At 45.3% G+C, this 15,744-nt stretch overlaps 1 long non-coding RNA gene across 1 annotated transcript; it reads right to left on the bottom strand.

Moving 5' to 3' along the window:
• Window positions 1-5,240: 5,240 nt before the first annotated feature.
• LOC147582600 (uncharacterized) lies at window positions 5,241-15,661 on the bottom strand. Its single transcript, XR_015249330.1, has 3 exons — window positions 14,168-15,661; window positions 8,653-8,681; window positions 5,241-7,782 (listed from the first exon to the last, which is right to left on the bottom strand). It is a non-coding gene; the product is annotated as an uncharacterized LOC147582600 (long non-coding RNA).
• Between the last annotated feature and the right edge of the window lie 83 nt (window positions 15,662-15,744).

The following is a 15,744-nucleotide window of genomic DNA, read 5'->3' as shown; positions in this document are numbered from 1 at the left end:
TTTCTGCAAAGGTCTCTCACTGGACTTGCTGTAACATGCAACCTTCTTACCATGGCCTATGAGGTTCTCGTAGACCACTTTTCTCTTGGCCCCATGTAGTCCAGCTGTATTGACCTGCTTTCTGTTCTGTAAATAATCCAGGCTCACACCTGATTTAGTTTCTCCCCATGCCCTTCATTCTGCCTGTATGTTATCCCCAGATGTTCACATGACAGCTCCTTCTAACAGGAGGCCTCAGCTCCCAGGGTGTCTCCTCATAGAGGTTTCTGACCATGTGAGGTAGAGCAGAAGCTTACCCCACTCATCCATCACCCATCACTCTGTCTTTATTGTCCTCATAGATACTTATAACCATGGGACTGTGTTCTTTCTTCCCCCAATGTAATGTAAGTTCCTTGAGTACAGGGACTAAGCTGCTTTTGTTTAGATTTTATTTCCAGTGCCAGAAAGTGACCTGGCACGTATAAGGTAGCCACTATCATTTGTTAAGTGAATGACTCAATAATCAAGAGATAAATGTAGACCTTCTGTTTCTGTATTTCTCAACCCTGGAGGTACAAAAGAGTCAACTAGGAGCTTTACAAAAATATGAATACTAGAGCCCCATACACAGAATTGCTGATTTAATTGTTTGGGGGAAGGTCCAGGCATTAATGTCTGTTAAAGCTACAAATGTGAACCAGTTGTGCATCCAAGGCTGGAGGTTTCAGACCTGGGTCCAAATACTGTCCACTACCTACTTCTCAAAAGGCCTCCAGGAGAAGCCCTGAAACAGTAAGGCAGGCCCACTTGCATGGTGTCTGCAGTGATCTGCAGAGCAGAGTCAGGGACAGCATTTCTCCGTCTCAGGGTCTGAGCTCAGGGATTCTTAGGCAGGTCTTGAAAAGTGAGGAACTGACTGGAATTGGGCAGAGTTGACAAAACAGCCTTGGACTGTGGGCACAGCAAACAGAGGGTGTTGAAGGGAGTCCTGATGAGCAGAATCTTTGTGGTGTTTTGCATTCCAGGAGGAGGAGTTTCCTGGAGCACCCACCTTGTTGTCACCTGTCTGGGCTTCTTTGGCTGCCTCCACCATGCTCACATGGGACCAGAAATCATGTTGGTTTCAGTTCTCAGCATTAATCACAAGGAAGGCAAGGTTGAATGGGTGCAAAAAGAAGTCTTTTCAGAAAAGGATAAATGGAAAAAAGGATCAGAGATTCAGCAGATGTAGCTGACTCCACAGTCCCCAGGGGAGGAGACCTGAAAGACTTCTTGCTTCTCTGGGTTAGCTACTAATTTTTATTCCAATGTTAAACCATTGCATGATTAATGATATAACTCAATCTATTAAGCATAGTTTAATGAATCAATCTAACGCTTTTACAATGAGTGAAACATATTAACAATATGAATGTATTAGTGAATCAAATGATTTGTTCTAAATAATGCAACATAATGATGCTGCATCTAATTAAAAATTGAAATCAAGAAACTGATTAGAGAAAATCATAAAAAAATATTGATTTTGTTAAATACGTAGAAGGTTGAAGCTAGGAAAATACACAGTTATTTACCTAGTGTTCTGCCAAGAGAAAACACGCACAGAGGTGACCCTATGGAAATAAGTATCATCAGCCACTTGTGCCATGTCCAGAAAGACTAGCATGAGCATGTGATGTTGTAGCTGAGAAGCCAATTGGGAAAGTTTTGGTAAATGCTTTCTCCAAATTGAGCTACAACAACAGCTAACTGACCACTTCACTGAGTCAGAGCTCCCAATGAAGTCATCTTGATTCAGACCTTTACTTTCTGTATTCATGATGCAATGAAATGGAATCTTCTTTCTGGGAAGGACATTTATATCATGAAAATATTTAAATTGATCACAAAGCTACATGAAAATAAAACAAAACACTATCTCTGCAAGAATGCATACTTTTAAAGTTTTTATGCCACATGTTGAATTAAAAGGTTCTGTGTGGAGATAAGCAGTATGACCCCAGAGGCTCCTTCCAGCTGCCTGGAAACCAGCTGGTGTGGGGGTGGGGTAGGCAGGGGTGGTGAGGTAGGGGCTGTGCACAGCCCAGCCCTCGGGTCAGGCACAACTTCCCTTTCTTTGACCCCACGTCTCCCACTTGGCAATTCCTTCATAGCACTTTCTCCCTTTACTTTGGATGTTTTTGGAGCCTCTGTTGTAGTCATCTTTATATCCTCTGTAACATTTAAGACATTTTCACCCACTAAATGTTTGAGCGAACTGAGTTTCTTGCCTGTCTACTGATCTGAAGGCAGGATGCTTTCTGTAGATGCAGAATCTACGTTCTCAAGGCATGGTTTTATGACTACTCAGGAGTTCCTGCTGATCAATAGCCAGAGATTCAGTCGTCCCTTCAAAAGTGTGGCCTGACTGGGGCAAAGAAAAGAGACAGGGTAGTAGAGTAGAAAAAAATAGCAATTATCTTCTGCCAATTGAAATTCAAAAGATTCCCCAGGGATTTATTTTCTAAATGGTTTCTAATTTCCCTAAGTGTTTTGTCCTTTTTTTCTCTTACATGTGGGCAACCAATGAGCAGACACTAGTGCCATAAATTTCTGACATTCCTTCCCTGGCAAAATCCTCTAATTATAAAGCACTGCTTGCTGTGTGAGCCAAAGGGAAGGGTAAATTACTTCACTTTTGTTTTTACTATTGACCCCACAGATGGATGTGTTCATGTGCCTCATAGAGCCGAAGCCATCCTTCTTCTGACCTTTTGCAAAAGCAGGTGACAGAAGCTTGTGCCCACCCCACAGCCCATGAGTTGGGTTTCTGTCTCCTTCACCCTCGGAATGGGCTGTGCATCTCCTGGCTCCCAGTGTGCCTTTACAGAATGCCAGGGACAGCATCTTCTTGATGTATGAGTCTCTCCACTTGTTCCAACCCCAGGGAATAAGACAGGGCCTCAGAGATTCATGACTGGGAGAGAGATCCCCTAGAAACATTACCAGATGCCTTCAGGCCTATGACTTCAATGGGAAAAGTGTAAAGGATAGGGTGTTTAATGCATATTGAACGCTAGCATGAGGCTCTATGCCACAGACATATTATATGGGTGATCCCATTTAATCCTCCCAAATGGTGAAGATGGTATTATTATCCCCATTTTGCAGTTTAGACCGGAGGCCTGAAGAGATTAAGCAGCTTGCCCAAGATCTCTCCCTCACTCTCATAGACATAAACATACATGTATACATGTGTGCACACACTCACACACAGCAATAAGGCAGAGCAGCCTTTTGTCTTGGAGATCTACCTCCAGAGTAGGATGTTATAATGCCTTCTAAAATCAGTCTCCTTTTATGTTCCTTAGGTGTAGAGTCTTAGGAAGTTAGAACTGGCAGACTCTAGGTCAAGTGAGAAATCTGAGCATAGCAGCGCTGAACAAAGTGCCCAAGGTCACACAGAGGAAGTTAACTAGATAGCCTTCCAGACCTTGATCCAGTCTTGAAACCCAAGGGTCTTACGCAAGCTCTTCCAGAATCAGACCCCAGGTGAGGATCAATGTGCCAGTGACTGATTATGGAAGAAGTCCCCCAGGGGAGGCAGTAAGGGATCAGGATGGGAGGCTGGAAAGGGAGGGATGCAAGCTTGTGCAGGATGTCAGGAAAATCCCAGAGAGGCTTCAACCTGACCCTGCAGAGGGCTTTGGAGGGTAAGCAATGCCTCTGAGTCCATCCTGCCTTGAGGCAAGGGAGCTGGACTCACACCCCTACTGGCCTGTTACTGGTTACTGGCCACAGGGGAGGACATCAACCCATAAGCATCCCCAGCTCTCCGAGCTCCAATGGACCAAGTTCTCTGAAGACAGTGCACATGCTGGAGTTAGGAGAAAAGCATATAGAAACTGCAGGGTGGGTACACAGGTGAGATAAAGAAGTGAGGGGTGTCTGGATGGAGACTGCTGCACTGGACCCCTGGTGACTAGTATGGTGTTTTCACATGGAGCCAGAGGCAGGCCCCATAACCACACAACCCCACAGCCTCATGAGGGAGTGAGGGAAGGGAAAGGCATCTGAAATCATGCAGAGAAGCTGGTCAAGAATATTGGAAATAGGGGCGCCTGGGTGGCGCAGTCGGTTGAGCGTCCGACTTCAGCCGGGTCACGATCTCACGGTCCGTGAGTTCGAGCCCCGCATCGGGCTCTGGGCTGATGGCTCAGAGCCTGGAGCCTGTTTCCGATTCTGTGTCTCCCTCTCTCTCTGCCCCTCCCCCGTTCATGCTCTGTCTCTCTCTGTCCCAAAAATAAAATAAACGTTGAAAAAAAAAATTTTAAAAAAGAATATTGGAAATAGATTTTGAAAGAAAGGTTGACAGAATTAGAATGGTTAATAGCTTCAAAAGCAGACTAATAATGATCCAGCGACATGCAGGTAAACAGAGGCTTACTACAAAGACAATAACCGCTGATTCAGCAACCAAGATATATAACTGGATGTACAAGAAAATGTCTGACATTAGAATGGGCAGCCTCAGAAGGCACTAAGGAGATGGGCACTCATCACACCTGGGATCTGTTCTGCGGGTGACACGGGGTCCCTCTGAAGTGATTGGCTGTGAACATACAAAGCATCACCACAAAGACATTTCTTTTTTTTAAGTTTATTCATTTATTTTGAGACAGACAAAAAGAGTGTGAGTAGTGGAGGGCAGAGAGCAAGAAAGAATCCCAAGCAGGCTCTACCCTGCCAGTTCAGAACCCCATGTGGGGTTTGAACCCACAAAACTGTGAGATCATGACCTGAGCTGAAACCAAGAATTGGATGCTCAACAGACTGAGCCACCCAGGTGCCCCAACAAAGACATTTTTGAGCATCTCTGAAGGATGCATATTTGGGAATAGAAGTACATGAAGACAAGACTACAACAAAAACAGGAATAGCAGACCTTTTACACCCACCCTGGGCCCTGAGTGAGGGGAGTGGAAGCACTTTTATCCTTCCAAGCATGGGCCTGATATCAGGATGCTCCAGATCATGACCTTTGCCAGCTGAGTGACCTCAGGACATTATTTAACCTCTGTGGACCTCATTCCCCTCCATTGTGTGAGCAATGTCAGCAGCTGTGGTCCTTGCTTTGCTAGGCTTCTGCCAGATGCCATCAGTGGGCACAGACACACTTAGAGGTGGGAACAAATCACAGAACAACTAGGAGGGCTCTTTAAATGTGAATGCATGCCCATGCCTGGTGGAAAGGTGGAGTTCGTTGCTTAAAAAACTCATCTGTTAGAGCAGAATTTATTTTGATTCAATACAGTATCATCAAGGGACACCCAAGCATCCTGAATATCTGGTTCATACCCTACTTATATTTCTTCCAGCTATTGACATAGCACCTTCCATCACATCAGTGCTGTGTGGAAATGCAAGTTCATTCATCCTCCCGACGTCCTTGGATGTGAGCTAAAATCTGTAAATTAGCATCTCCATTTTGCAGATACAGAAACTGAGAAACAGATCAAGTCACCACTTCCTGAATGTGGAGCAAAAGCAGGCTTTGCTGCTGGTTTCCTTCCTTGAATCTCCAGTCTCCACTTTGTAAGCCACGCTTGCAAGGCAGTTTGTTCCTCAGCCTGCTCTGATATGTATTTTTTCTTTCTTCATGTTTTCGTAAAAATGAATGGAGCTTTCTTTGATAGGAGTGACAAATGAGCATGGAGGAGAGGTATGGAAATCTCAGAACTCAGGCCAGGGATCTGGCATACAGAATCTGACACTGCGCCCTGATTTATACCCCGAGCCCTGCCCCGTGAGCAGTAAACAAATGGCATATAGCAGGTCAGGCACATTATCACCCATCCAATCAGCTCACTGGGTGCAAGAGTAGGCATCAACTGTGGGGAATTTTCAGTCTTAAGCACAGCTTTCCAAGGTGAATGGGTACACGTGCAGGCCACCTCTGGACTACAGCTGAGGATGGGAGAAAACCCATGGTCTGGAGGCCTGGATGCAATACCGTCTCTGCCTCTTTGCAAATGGGACTTTTGGCACCCCCAACTCTGGGTCCTGTGGGCCACAGGGAGGTCTGAGTGCTGCCCCCTCCCCTGCTCACACAGATTGTGCTATGAGAGTGGTTGGCCAAGGCAGGACAGCTGGTGTCCAGCATCAGATATAGGGCTGGGAGAAGCTGAGGTCTGAAACAGGGAAAACGATGTTAAGTCCAAAGACTTCCCAACGAGGATAATGGAAGTAAATAACTAGGTCAGTAGCTAGGAAAGTAAAAGTCAAGAAGAGTCAGGGGCAAAAACAGGTTTTGGAGTGTGGTTCAGAGCAAAGCTTCTCACACAGCAAGGCAGCAACCAGGAGCCAGATATCCCCTTCAAACAGGGTCAATGATACCAGTGAAAGGGGCCACCCCTGAGGAGCAGAGACAACAGGTATGAGTGGCCTCTGCTAAGTGCTGGTGGACAGGGAGGCTCTGGGTTCCTTGGAGAAGGCAGAGACTCCCCTGTCACCACCCAGCCATTCCCAGAAACTGCAGATGTTCTCAACTGTATATTGTGGGCTCTTGTACTAGTCTTACATCCTCAGATTCACTCACTCTTCACAACACAGAATGTGGGAAGGGAAAGAACTGACTCATCCAAGGTCACTCTGCAGCAGGTGGAGGTAAGATAGCATCTGGCCTGGCCCTGCTTCTGTCCACCAGGTGGCCCTTCAAGCCCCTCTTGCCCCCTCAAGGAGGATATGGCTAAGCTGTGAGGGGATCCCCACCAGATCCTTCCTTTTAAGTTATAGTGCAAGTTATCGTTGGCATTTGCATCTGAAGACACTGGTGACTCTCCTGTTACTATTTTGGTTTTGGTTAGCAGCTATTTCTGTGACAGTGAGAGCTCAGGGGTCTGCAGACTGTGTCAAGGAAAGATGTGAACATCCTTTGTTTCTCAGGCAAACAAGCTTTGTGGGTCTTGCTTCTTTAAACTTCCCATCCACTCAGCTGGGAGGATTAGCTTATTGTGCCACTGGGGGCAGGGGGTAGCAGACATAAGGCCACCTGAAAGATCCTGACTTTTCCTTTTCTTTTCTCCTTGAACTTGTCAGAAGGGCAGTGGGAGGCGGGGGGCAGTGAGGTGATCTGGAGAGGCTGGAGCGACAGAGCACTGGAGCAGAAATAATCAGACGAGATTCCAGAGAAAGACAGAGATTAGAATGCCCTGTCTAAGCACAAATTGCTGCTAGTTCTAGAAGGTGTGGGGAGGCCTGCCAGCCTGCCAGCAGCTTCCTCTCAGCATGATGCCACCATGGCCTCTGGTCACCCCATATCATGCTGTGGTTTCTATGCCATGAGACTGTCGCGGGTGCCAACCTACAGCCTCCACCCTGCATGTCCCTTCCATCTGCACACCGTCTTGAGAACAGACACAGAGGAGAGAGCAGCAACGGGATGCAGGCTTACAGGTGCCACTTCCAAGCAGCTGCCTTGGCATCCTCTGCTTCTCCAGAATTTGCCTTTGTCTTGATAATTAGGGAATAGTTGATTTGCAGGAAAAAGACATGTTTCTATTAAAAAGTGTTTTCAGTGTCTTTAGTGAAGCAACAAAATGTATTTTTCTACCTGTTGACATTTTTGGTACCTAGACAGGATTTCTTGACAAGACAAAATACATTATCCTGGATGCAGCCAGTCTATGTGGGTGACTAAGAGAGGGCGGGCTCAATTCCAGCAGGCCCCGCTGACTATTCCAGTGTCTCAGAGGTGAACTGCCTGTTGCTGGCTTAGCGGGATATCAGTTGCCCCTGCTGAAAGCCTGCAGCAATGAAAACCTTGACAAAAAATTGTTAAAATCATTGTTACAGTTTTTAATTATCAAATATATTTGTGTAGGAAAGAAAAAGCCAAGTAATATATATAAATTCTAGGAAATAAGTAATTTTGTTTGCAGTTAGAATGTCCTGCAGTTTTCAATGGTATGCACTCAGCTCTAATGCTCTGTAGGTTTTACCATAAACAGGGTTCAGGGCAGCTGCTGCTGGGAATATGCAGATACATAGCTCAAAAAGTCCAGACACCACCAAACGTTGCTGAACCAATGACAAACACACAGACTAGGAAAGACCCATCCAGTTACTTGGCTGCCCAGAGCAGTCTACTATATCAGATACTGCCGCTTTCTATTATTTGTTAAATCATTTTATTTTGTTATTCTTTCCATGTCTGTGAGGATATAATTTAAGTACATTTGGCAAGCTGCACCTTAGCTGACAAAACCTGTTTTGGCGTATATTTTGGATTGTCAGGTGGTCCTTAAACCAAGGGAGCTCTTTCCTTCATGCCACCAGCCAGGGTTTATTTGTCCTGCACTTCCAAGCTGTATAGATTGTGTGTGGCCATGCTCAATCTCTGCTGTGGGAGGAGATCCTCATGGCATCCTAGTGCCCTAATATCAAAGAAACCACATTTTAGTGACCCTGGGAAGGGCTAGCTGCCAGGACAGCTGTGGCACTGCCAAGCCCTGCTTCTCTGGGCCCCTACTCATGTGTAGGACAATCACCCAGGGTATACACCTAGAGTGCAGAGGAGAATGCCATATGGTTTGGTTCTGGCACTTGCCTAGTAAGGTTCTTTGTTTACGAGGTGTTCTTTTCTTGAAATATGAGTGATAAACTGGGAATCGCAAAAGTGAAATTGCTTACCTTTGTGCTTTTCCCTCCACTTCCACATCCTGCAAAATTACAGAAGTGCTTATTTTTACAATAGAACTCTTTCTTTTTGCAGAAAAAAAGAGCACATGCCGCAAAAAATATTTTTTCTTGTGCCAAAAACAAGTTCTTAGACCTTTTAGAAAGTGCCAGAAATCATGCTAATAATTAATGACATGTTTAAATGCTTAGTTCTGCACCAGCAATGCTTTCAATGATCCCAACCTCTTAGTTCGTCATTATGTTAGAGCTGCACTAGTACATGTAGTTCTTTTGTACAGCAAGGAAAACATGCTCTCTTTCCATTTAAGTGAAGGTACATCGCTCTGTCCACTTCAGCATGTAGACTGAAGTGGACAACTGAATCTATTTTTTGAGGCTAGTGCTCTGAGCACATGCTAAAAATTCTGGCCTCGTTGATCCTGATAGTAAGGTTTTGCAAAGCTAACCTCTTTTCTAATTTCTCTTCTCTTTAACAGTCTTGGAAACAGCCATATTTTCCAATGTTTGACAAATACATTTTCTCAAAGATACTGATTATTCTGATACTGCACTCTGTCATAATAATAGATTTATGTTATGGATCATTAATTAGATCATAGAAATTAGTAACTAGATAAAATTCAAGTAGGAGTTGCCTGCCAAGACAGGACAGGGTTATGTCAGGAGATATGAGGGCAAGCTACATCAGGGACACGGAGTAAGTGCTGGAGGCTCTGGTGTGAACAGGCTGGGCTGTTACCTGACATCTCCAGAAGTGCCCAAGAGAATGTGTGACAGTCTAGGAAGAAGAAATGAACTGTCGAAGTCAGTAGAAGGAATAAATTCAGGGTGGGAAACAAGCAGATAACAGCGGTAAGGATCCACAATATTTGCAGTGAGCGCAGAGGGAGCATTGAACTTGACCTCTCTTTACTGATTGATCTCTGGCTGCATGGTGTGTATGGCCTGTTTGCTGGGAAAGGAAGAGGACCTATATCAACTGGATAGCGTAACCAAACCTGTCCCTGTGTTTATCAGTTGTCACCCACAAAAATGACCAGCCTCTGGCTGAGTCTCAACACAGGACCACATTCAAATAAACAGCAATTTGACATCTAACATCTTGAAGTAAAAGGCACATCCTTAAAGTACACGCAAATGATATAAGAATTTCACACACTAAATCATGCAGCAAAATTTTCCAGGATCCTACTTAGTCACTTCTCTTGTGCCAGAGGAAGCCTGTTTGATACACAGACACCGCCCAGAAATGTGGGGTGGATGCAGGCTTCTGGACACACACATCCTCTTCATCCCTCTCCTGGGTGATTCTAAGAAATACTTTTTGTCCAAGGGGAGAGAGAGCTGGTTGTTACCTACTGTGACCACCTCAGGAATTAATTCCTCCTTAGACTGGCTCCCCCTTCCTCCCCATGGACCATGCAGGTGGTCCTTCACTTTTTGCTCCTGGGATCCATTCCCCAGTAAACTGCCTGATTGCACCGTTGGGCTCTGGTTTCCGAAAAGGAGACCCAGACCAAGGTACCTTTCTCTATATTGCAGCACCTCTGCTTTATTGAGGTGTGACAGTTTTTGTAATTCAGGTGTGTGAAATCATGAGCTCCACTGAGGAAAACTATGCCAACAGTGGATGGGCAGATTTCAGTTTCAGTGGGTCTTGAGGGAAGGGGGGAGAACTCTCTCGCCAGCACAATTCATCATGCTCACAACAGCCCAGCTCTTCCTTGGCATCTCCACTCCTATAACTGCCCTGGACTAGCTCTCCATGGCAAATGTTGTCATACCCATTTTGTAGATGGAGAAACTGACATTTCAAGAGGTTGAGGAGTTGGGTGAATGTCCACTATACCATGGTCCCAGACGTGCTTAGGTGTCTCTCCAGGCTCTGGCTTTAAAGGCCTGGGGTGGAGTGGAGAAGGAAACTCATATTTTCATGCTCTTACAAGAGAAATTAAGGCTGTCTCAGGAATTGGCATAACATAGAAATATGTAGGTATGAGTCATTATCAGCAAGGTCCACAGAACTGGAGAGTGGGCAGATGGAATCAGTCAGCTAAAGGGATCTGGGAGAACCTGAAGGAATACAACTGTGTTGGCCACACCCAGCCTCTGCCCCCTCAAAACAAGAAGAAACTTGGATGAGAGAGATAGCATCAATCACCCCTCTTATGTAGCATTTTGGGGGGCTTCCAATCACCAGCATAGGTTTTGTGTTAAAAATGTAGAATTTGCCATTCCCCTCAACTACCTTGGAAAAAAAGTACCCAGCAACCTTGTCTTCCAAGCTATCTTTAAGAATAATAACCAGGGGCGCCTGGGTGGCTCAGTCGGTTGAGCGTCTGACTTCGGTTCAGGTCATGATCTCGCGGTTCGTGAGTTCGAGCCCCGCGTTGGGCTCTGTGCTGACAGCTCAGAGCCTGGAGCCTGTTTCAGATTCTGTGTCTCCCTCTCTCTCTCTGACCCTCCCCCGTTCATGCTCTGTCTCTCTCTGTCTCAAAAATAAATAAACGTTAAAAAAAATTAAAAAAAAAAAGAATAATAACTAGCCAACTCTGGTCAGGAAAACATGCTGAGTGCATTGAACCACATTCATGCCTCATACAATGTCAGGTGACAGATATTATAATTACGCTCATATTAGATATGCAGGAATCCAGGCTCTGGAGTAAGTGAGGACAAAGTGATAGGAAGTAGAAAATGCTTACTTGGAGCCTAGGTAAATGTCTGAGCTCATAACCTTGATGGTAAGCATTCCTCTGACTCCTAACAGACACCTTCTATTAATGTTGGCTACTAGGGAAGTAGAAGACAGGCTGGATCTGCACCTCACTTCTCCTCTCACTAGCTATATGATGACAGGTGAACTATTCAGTCCTTAACACTCAGCCTCTTCAGCTCCTGGGATCACTCCTAACAGGCCCATTGAGCTCAGATCAGAATTCAGTGAGCTTTTATGTATAAAGAACCTATCTCATTTCTAGGTGAAGTAGATAGCAAAAATGGTCCCTAATTCCTCCCATCCCTCATCACATGCCTATTTCTAATGTGACTTAATGGCTCCACCCATCAAAGGTAAAAGCTATTTCCCCATCTCCTATATCTGAGCTGGGCCACCTGACCTGCTTTGGTCAATGACACATTAGCTAATGTGAAGTCAGCTTGAAATCTGTGTGCATTGAAGCCTGTTGCCATTGAGTGTCCTGCAGCCACCACTTTGTAAGGAATGCTGGGCCAGCCTTCTGGAGGGCAGACTTATAGCCCTGTCAGCCCATCACCAAGTCCACAACCAACCTATCCCCAGACAGGTGAGTAAGGCTTTTGGCTGCCAGCTGACTACAGATGCCTAAGTGAGCCCAGGAAACATCATGTGAAAAAGAGGCAATCCATCCCAGTGGACTTAGCCCTCATTGTCAACCCTCAAAATTGTGAGCAAGTAAGTAGTTGCCATTTTAAGCCACTGAGTTTGGGGAAAGTTTGTTATGTAGCAGTAGACAAGGGATATTCTGGCACTATAGGGTTGCTTATAACACATTAACTTTGTGTTTTCTTTGATTCTTTCCAAGTGATGTAATGGATGCAGAGGCAAGACCTGCTAATATGGAAATCAGTAACCTAGATGTGGGTTGACTGTTCCTCCATGCAGCCCTTCTGGAACTGTCTCCTTACAGGAAGAATCAGAGGATGGGCCTAGGTGGTCACCAAGAATTCCTCCAGCTACAACGTTCTGACATTCTACTGCATCTTTTTTTTTCCTATTTTAAACTCTCATGTCAACACTGCCTCGGAAATTATCCTAGGTTTTGGTTCTTTCTCCCTTTATTTCTGATTACAGTTCATGTTTTTTTTTTTTCTTAGAATCTTGCCCATCATGTTTACATTGAATATCTGAATGCTCATCTTCCCATCTTTCTAAGTCAGAAAGATTCTACTATCATAAGACACTGCAGCTTTTCAATTCCCAGATGTCATCAACTTAAGAAAAACAATTTAGTAATAGATTTGGGGGACAGAAAAGGGAAAAAACCGTATGATATTAATTAGATTGCTTTAAAATTGCATATACTATTCATCATCTTTAATACTACAATTGACATTTGGGGCAGATCATTTTACACATTTCATCTTACAGTGGTTTCTGAATGAGCACTGTTGACCTCCAGACACCATGCACAGCACTATAGCCCCTGGGCTAATGGCTTTCAGTTTGAGACATTTTAAGAAATATTTATTATTTGAAAAACTCAAATATATATTTCCTCTCATCAAGCCCACCTATCTCTAGGGAGGTAACAGCTTCTCTGGAAAGTTGCTGAGAAGACTGACCGCTGGCTCAATGCTTTAGTGACAGCTCTTCACAACATGTGAATTGGGCCCACCGATCTTGCCTAGCTCTGAAAGTTCTAGAATCTCTTCTAAGAGGTAAGCATTGTTGAGAAGGATTCCCATTTTCCAGGAAAATTTGCAATACCTACTGTGTCCCACTGCCCAACTCTTGGCAACCCCTCATTCCCTTTCTCATTGTAATGTTACATCATGGTGTAATTGTTATGATCACACTCCAGTCAACAAGTAGGGAGGCACACTTCAAACAAACTGCCCTATGTGTGTAGCTACCATTCCAGATCAGCCAAGGTGCCCACCAGGAGCCCTGGATCCCTCCCTGAGCTGCCACATTTGCTGTAAGCAGGTGACATTCCTCTCTTCAAGTTTGAAATGCCTGGTCCTGGCAAGATTCTTTTGCAGTAAAGTGTAAGGTCAATTAGGATTGCAGAAATACTTAAATGTGTGTGTGTGTGTGTGTGTGTGTGTGTGTGTGTGTGTGTAGGGGGTAGTGTCAAGAAAGAATACATCTGTAGATCTTGAAGCTCTGTGAGTGGCATGGGAGAATAAGAAGAGGCAGGGAACAGGAGGAGGAAGAGAAGAAATAAACTCACTACATTGTGAACTGTTCCTTTTTCTTTCAAATTACCCTGTTTTTTCAGAGACATCTGGTTTTTGACCCCACAATCCAATGTGGTTTTTTTGACAACTATCAATCATTGAGTATTTGGTCAGTATTGTGAATGCAGTAACCTATCGGAGCCCACCCATAACTTTCAGAAAGAAGTTACATATTCATTCCACAACAAAAATAAATGTGAATATTTAAATATTACACCAAATGAGGCGCATTATGAAAACCAACTCTTAGAAATTTTAGCAAATACAAGCATACAACCCCTATACCCCCATCAATGTATCCATGCTCAATCCATCACCCAGATGAGCCAGGGCATACATATAGTTCCAAAACATCAACCTACAAAGTTTCAAAGCACCTAGGACATGAAGACAGTCCACAACACTCAATACAAAGGCATTTTCTTCTTTTAAATTCTGCAACACTCACTTTTGGAAGGAACACTTCACAGGCAACCAGCAGTGACCAGTGATCATGTTTTACACTGCAAAAGAGGATGCCTGACTACTCTATTAGGACAAACCCAATTTAAAATTCAGACATTACCTAGAGTCAGAGGCAAGTCACAGCTGCAACCCAGGCTGGTGCTCTCTTAGCAAAACAAAACTGTCCTCCAAAGCCCAACCCAAAGACCAGTAAGCAAAAGTTCACTGTCTGAAAGGCAGGAACCTGAGTTCCAGGTTACTTCTGCATATTCTGTAGCTATAGAAATCTTAGTTAACTTTTGTAAAGAAAAACCTCAGCTGCTTCATCTGATAAATGGGAATAATGATTCTCCAACTCAAATGAGTCTAACAACGTCTTCTCAGCCCAGTGGTTCAGATGAGAGAATTTTCTGTTTAGGGAAGGACTTCAGGAACAACTAGCAACGTTACTAAGGCAAGGGCAAGGGGGGCATTTTCCTCCCATTTGAAAAGTTCTCCTAGATGAGAGAGATGTACAATGCTCTTTTCTGAGTGTTGCAGACCAGGGACTTGCAGCTCTGGGGATCTAGAGGAAGAATCCCCAGTTGTGCTTTGCCATGCTGCAGAGTTGCAGATGGAACACAGTTCAAGTTGGTAAAGGGAAACCACAGATGCCCCTGGTTCTGCTGACCTGCTCCTCCACCCATTTGCCTTTTTACAGCCCCACTCTGACTTTAGCATTCTCTTTGTGGGGCTGATGCTCCACAGGTGCCAAGTCCCCACAAAGGCAAGACAGGGTGGACCTGTGGTTCTGGCACCACCTGCAATGCTTGCCCTTTGCAAAGTCTAACAGAGGCAGCCTGGCAGTGGAAGTAGTGCTTTCTGAGGGGATGAGGGGGGCAAAGCGTTGGTTACTAGGTCAGGAGGAGGCAGGGCTCCTCACCAAGCAGGGTTTCATCGGGGTATAACCAGCCTTGATTATCAGAGCCTAGGCTGGCAAGGCTAGACTGTGGCAGGTCTGCCCCTGGGGTAGAAATGGGCTAACATTGTTTTCCTAAATCACTTTCGACCCCCTTTCTGACACACCTTTCTTTCCTGGTTCTTTCTCTATGGAATTCACACTGAAAACACTATTTCCCCCATCCCCCAACACTTGAAATTGATACTATCTTGGGAGGTGGCCTTTCCTTGGCTCTACTTCCCTCTATTCACTCTGCTCACCACAGTTATGCCCTCTACCCACCCATCCCCACAGCCCTAGCTCCTTTTAATTCCAACAGCCAAGAGGCTGCCTGGTGAGAAAAACAAACCGGTTTGGGGCTGGGCAGGGGGTCTGAAAGTCTGAGCCCGCATTTGGTTTCTCCTGGGTAGCTGGTTGGTCAGGACGTGAACAGATGCCAGGCCTATAAAGTGGGTCCTACAAACCTCAAAACGAACAAGAGCCTGGGGAGGCCTTTAGGACCGAGGGGAACCATCTCAGAGCCAGGCTGCAAATCCCTGTCCACTGAGTACCCAGCGGCTGCCCCCCTCCCCCAGTCTCTGTCGCCTTCACAGTCCCAGACAGCGGCCCCAGGCCAACCGCCTGACCTGGTCACCCGCGGGGCCCGATAGGCCTGGGGCAAAGTTGGCGGCCGCCTTCTCACCGAGCCATTCCCTTCTCCTCCTCGCTCATTCTCCCTCGGAGCCCGTGGCCACCTCCTCCAGCACGCGTGTCGCCAG

The sequence above is a fragment of the Puma concolor genome, chromosome A3 (genome assembly GCF_028749965.1).
Source record: "Puma concolor isolate L17-30 chromosome A3, mPumCon1.1.hap2, whole genome shotgun sequence".
Classification (NCBI taxonomy): Eukaryota; Metazoa; Chordata; class Mammalia; order Carnivora; family Felidae; genus Puma; species Puma concolor.
The sequence above is the reverse complement of the archived record's forward strand: the minus strand, read 5'-3'. Positions and strand labels throughout refer to the sequence as shown.